Here is a 5,000-nt window from a genome sequence, read left to right on the forward strand (position 1 = left end):
AGAAAATCTGCAGGGGAAAGATTCATGACAACAAGCTGTGAGAGTTTCTGTGGAAGTGCAGCAATTAGACCGATCCCAGCGAGAGAAGATTAGTGCTGATATTATAAATGATTTTTAATTTAATTATAAAAAACATCATTTTTCATTTCCTGGATTAGAAACAGAGACAACAAGCAGAACTCCACTGATCCCTGAAAACGGATCAGAGCGGATCAGAACAAATCTGACTTTTCACTGAAACCTTTCATCAAAGATGTTGATTGCAGTGTCTTTAGTTTTTATGCACGGATCTTTTTTTCTGCTCTGTTTGAGTTGAAGTTCGTGATTATAACAAAAAAAAGGCTCAAAATGTCGTCACAGTTTCTTTAAAAAAAAAAAAGACTTAAATGAAACAAATTAATGATCCAAATTACAGATTTGATTTCATGTGAAGGCTCAGTCTGCAGCAGCTGAACCCAGCCAGCGTGGAGCCAAGATGAACCGTATCCCATCATGCTTTGTAACGGGCCTCTCTGATTTACAGCTCGGCTGCGTCCCATTAACACATCAAGCAGAATCGATGTGTTCCTTTGTCTTCATGTGTACGACTCAGCCAGCGTCTGCGTGCTCCATCAGCGGCTTTATGACCTGTTGAAGGGACGAGCAGAGCAGACTGAGCTCGGGCCAAAGGGAAAAAAAAAAAAACAGGAATCCAGAGTCTCCGGGTAACACGATCAGTTCAGTCCGACCGGCCTAAAAAAAACAGCAACTATCGACCACGAGAGACGCCTGTGTCTGTCTCCGGGGAAATATGCTGCATTATTATACAGCCACACAGAAATATCCTGAAGTCATTGTGAGGACAAAAACATGTCCACTGAGTCTCCTTGGAGGACAGACCAGACCGCGTGCCCTAAAACCAGACGTCATCAGCAAACAGGCTGATTAAACACAAAGTGAGTCTATGTTGAATCAGACAATCTCACTGTGAGGGAGAAAGATGCACATGCAACAAGCAAACTGCAGTTCCTCCAGTGTCCACTAGAGTCTGTCTCCTGCAGTGAGTCAGTCTCCATAGAGCTCTATGTTAAAATAAAAATTAATCCAGTCAGGTATAAAAACAGTTCGGGTGTCTCTTCAACTGTACGGGATGAATTTACATTATACCAAGGCTTAAAGGGATGTAGAAATAGGGGGCGTGGCCTCTTTGAGTGATTGCTGAAAGCTGCTAGCACTTTGCTAGGTGTCCCATCAGCTAATTCCCTCTATGACCTTTGACCTCTGGGACATGTTTGTGGTTCAGTGTCTGTAAATAAAGCTTCAAAAAGGAGCATTACACAACTTTGACAATGATAGCATCAGACGGACGGGTAATAATAATAACTACAATGAGTAGTTATTATGTATTATATTAACTGTAGTTTTGTCCGCCTAATAATCGTGTACCCACGTCCCCCTCGCTCCGTCTGTGATCAGGAAACAAACGATCTAAAATAATAATAAAAAAAGAAAAAGCATGCAGTGAAAAGTGAGGGAGCAGCGGTCACGACGTGGATCCATCACGCATTAAAAACTACAAATCACAGGAGGAGGTCACACTTACAGAAACGAGATGAACGTGAAGTGACACGCGCTCTCCTGGTTTATTCTCATCAGTCCCACCTGTGAGTAAAAAAAAAAGATTTTTTTTTTTTTTTTTTAAATAAGAGCAGTGATGTTAGGGGCCTGAACAGCACGCGCTGACAAGCTGTTGAGTGTCTTACCGGTCCGGTGATGCTCCTCCTGCTCCTCCCGCTCCTCCTGCTCCTCTTGCCTCAGCACCGGAGCGTTCCTGCCCGCACGTCTGCCTGCAGACCGTCAGCAGGGCACAGAGCGCGCGTGCTGCAGGGTCCTAATGCCCCTCCTCTGACCACAACCCGCAGAACAGACTGTATTTAAGGAGGAGCGGGGACCTGCATTCTGTCTGAGCTCCAGCAGGGGGCGACTCCAATGGTTTAAGAATCATATCAGATAATTCACTAAACATTCTCCTGATGATCTTTATCAGGACTTCTGATCTGGATGTTACAGAAAGCAGGGGAGGAGTTAGGGCGGGGCTTCCTGTGATTGACAGCTTACATCAGAGACCTTTTAACCAGGATAAAGCTGAGCAACATGCATCCACCATCTCCCCAAGTAATGCAAATATAAAGATCGACCATGAACTGAAACTTCCTTCTCCTGTGATGTCACTGATCAGAAGCTGTGTTATAGAAGGAGGACGAACAGCAGGAGCAGGAGGAGGAGGAGCAGGAGCAGGAGGAGGAGGAGGAGGAGGAGGAGGAGGAGGATGTGTTTCCTCTGACTGACAGAGTGTTCATAATGAGTGTATAAATAAACTCTGTGACTGCTGAGAGGAGACTGAGAGGAGGAGACAGAGAGGAGACAGAGAGGAGACCGAGAGGATGAGACAAAGAGGAGGAGACAGAGAGGAGGAGACAAAGAGGAGACAAAGAGGAGACAGAGAGGAGGAGACAAAGAGGAGGAGACAGAGAGGAGGAGACTGAGAGGAGACAGAGAGGAGGAGACAGAAAGGAGGAGACAGAGAGGAGGAGACAGAGGAGGAGGTAGAGATGAGGAGACAGAGAGGAGACAAAGAGGAGACCGAGAGGAGACAGCGATGAGGAGACAGAGAGGAGACAGAGAGGAGACACAGAGAGGACAGAGAGGAGGAGACAGAGGAGGAGACTGAGGTTCCTCCTGCTGCCTCAGTTGTAACTTCCTGTAAATGTATTAATTCTCTCATGTGGAACCAACATGTAAACATCATGTTCTGTCTCAGAGGTTCTTCAGTCTGTCTCAGAGGTTCTTCAGTCTGTCTCAGAGGTTCTTCAGTCAGTCTCAGAGGTTCTTCAGTCAGTCTCAGAGGTTCTTCAGTCTGTCTCAGAGGTTCTTCAGTCAGTCTCAGAGGTTCTTCAGTCTGTCTCAGAGGTTCTTCAGTCTGTCTCAGAGGTTCTTCAGTCTGTCTCAGAGGTTCTTCAGTCTGTCTCAGAAGTTCTTCAGTCTGTCTCAGAGGTTCTTCAGTCTGTCTCAGAGGTTCTTCAGTCAGTCTCAGAGGTTCTTCAGTCTGTCTCAGAGGTTCTTCAGTCTGTCTCAGAGGTTCCTCCTGTGTGCGTCTCTTCACAGCCTGCAGCAGGAACAGTTGTGTAACTGTCCTCAGCGAGCAGCACGCAGGTGTTCAGGTTAACCCACAGCGCCCCCCAGAGGCCAGGCTGCGTCACTGCTGAGAGGAAACTGTTATTCAGCATTTTGCAGCCAAAAACTTGATTCACTTGAGACTTTATGAAAACTGAAGCTCAATAAGAAAGTTGATCAAAGTATTGATTTGTATGATTTATAATTTCAACTATTTGTTAACTAACGGACAGATATAAGCTGCAGTTTTTACTCGCAGATTTTCCTTTGACGCTAACTCCGCCCCTTTTACGTGAACACGCTCTCGGTAACCCTGGGTTGACAGATCAGGTTGATAACCGGCATCGTAGGACTGATAATCACCATCTCGTATGTCATAGTTTGTTAAACCAGATCACCCAGAGAGACCCTGGATATGTTGAACTCGCTCAGGTGGATCACACGTTTCATTTACCTGGATGTTTAATGTCGGAGCTGAGAGTGAGTTCACGAGCTCCTCCCAGGAAGTTAGAGCAACACAGACTCTACGGCCTCCACCCACAAGAAGAAGAAAAAGGCGACACATACAAGTACTTATTAATTTATTTACAGTTTTAAAATACACAAATACAGTGGCATTACAAATAAGGAGCAATAGTTTCAAGGAGGGAGAGAGAAAGCAAAGACTTCCCATGAATCCACAGTGAGAGATGCATTGTGGGACACGAGCGAACATCTCCACTGCACGGTTAAAAACAAACAAACAAAAACAGGAAGTGAAGAAAAACAAAGGAGAAGCAGTTTGAAGGTCGTCTCTCTCCGTGTGAAGTGAACTCGCATTAATCATCAGTGACACAAAGTTCATCCATCGCTTCGTCGTGAAGAAACAAACGGAGTGAGGCGTTTCCCCCCCTCCCCTCCCCCCCCGCACACACACACACACACTGTCATCGTCATCCTGTTACAGGAAGCAGGCACGTCCTATACACAACAAGAGAACAAACATGTACAAGTTACCACTACAGGCCCCTCCCACTTTTTACCTTGACTACAGAAAAACGCTCCTGCGCTCGTTTGCAAAGAGTCCAAACCTGCAGGGCGCCGCCGCTCATCAGTCCTGCGTTAGTCAGACGAAACTCACGACTAAGAAAACCTCGTCAGACACGCCCGTCCACCGGGACGCTCACGTCTGCAACACGCTCGTCTCAGAGCTCCACAAAGGGTCGAGTCTCCGTGGCGTGTCGGGGTGACATCGTTGGCAGTTTATGTTTACGTTGTTTCTGCACGCACGGGAAGAAAAGAGCTCGTAAACAAAGAAACTGACCGCCTTGAAATGATGCAATCATGGCGTTTCTACACGCGTGACAGAGCGAGGGTGTGTCGGGGTGATCGAGGGCAGAGCGAGAGAGAGAGAGAGAGAGAGAGAGTTAAGACCATCAGTCTGAGTATGGAGCGGTTCGTCTCCTTCCTCAGATGTTACGTATAAAAACGGAGCGCCCTCGTCTGGAAATGTTCATGTGAATGTAAACGGAGCGGGGGTCAGAACGGGTTCACGCCCTGAGCGGCGTCTTGTTCGTGTCACTGACGGGCGTCACGTTGCAGTAAGACGCTGGAGTGGGAACTTTACGTGAGGTCCGGGTAGAGCGAGCGCCGGGAGTCAGCGAGGTTTCAGAGGCAACAGAGTTAAAAGAAAACGTTCATACCCCCCCCCTCCCCCCCAGACAGAACCACACAAACACGCACACAACGCCACGCCACTAAGCACCGATTCAAAAACAACATCTCATCCATTCAGTGCGACACTATTTCATGTTTCCATTTACAGCTTTCCCCAAGCAGCACGTGGCAGTTACAACCTGAAAACCTGC

General features: G+C 47.1%; 2 protein-coding genes across 4 annotated transcripts in view; one reads left to right on the plus strand and one right to left on the minus strand.

Annotated features, from left to right (window-relative positions):
• Positions 1 to 1,874, minus strand: part of slc16a3a (solute carrier family 16 member 3a) — a 4,308-nt gene extending 2,434 nt beyond the window's left edge. Inside the window, exons 1-3 of one of the 3 annotated variants that reach the window (XM_079366554.1) lie at positions 1,743 to 1,772; positions 1,583 to 1,641; positions 1 to 7 (exon numbers count right to left, since the gene is read on the minus strand). The exon at positions 1 to 7 is cut by the window's left edge and continues 256 nt beyond it. The gene's annotated coding sequence lies outside the window, so the exon portion shown is untranslated. Of the gene's footprint in view, positions 173 to 1,582; positions 1,642 to 1,742 lie in introns of those variants that run through there. The other 2 variants (XM_079366552.1, XM_079366553.1) reach the window with 2 other exon arrangements.
• Positions 1 to 5,000, plus strand: part of rab11fip4a (RAB11 family interacting protein 4 (class II) a) — a 51,022-nt gene that overhangs the window by 7,862 nt on the left and 38,160 nt on the right. The gene's annotated exons all lie outside the window — the stretch shown is intronic.

The sequence above is a fragment of the Symphodus melops genome, assembly GCF_947650265.1.
Source record: "Symphodus melops genome assembly, chromosome: 17".
Classification (NCBI taxonomy): Eukaryota; Metazoa; Chordata; class Actinopteri; order Labriformes; family Labridae; genus Symphodus; species Symphodus melops.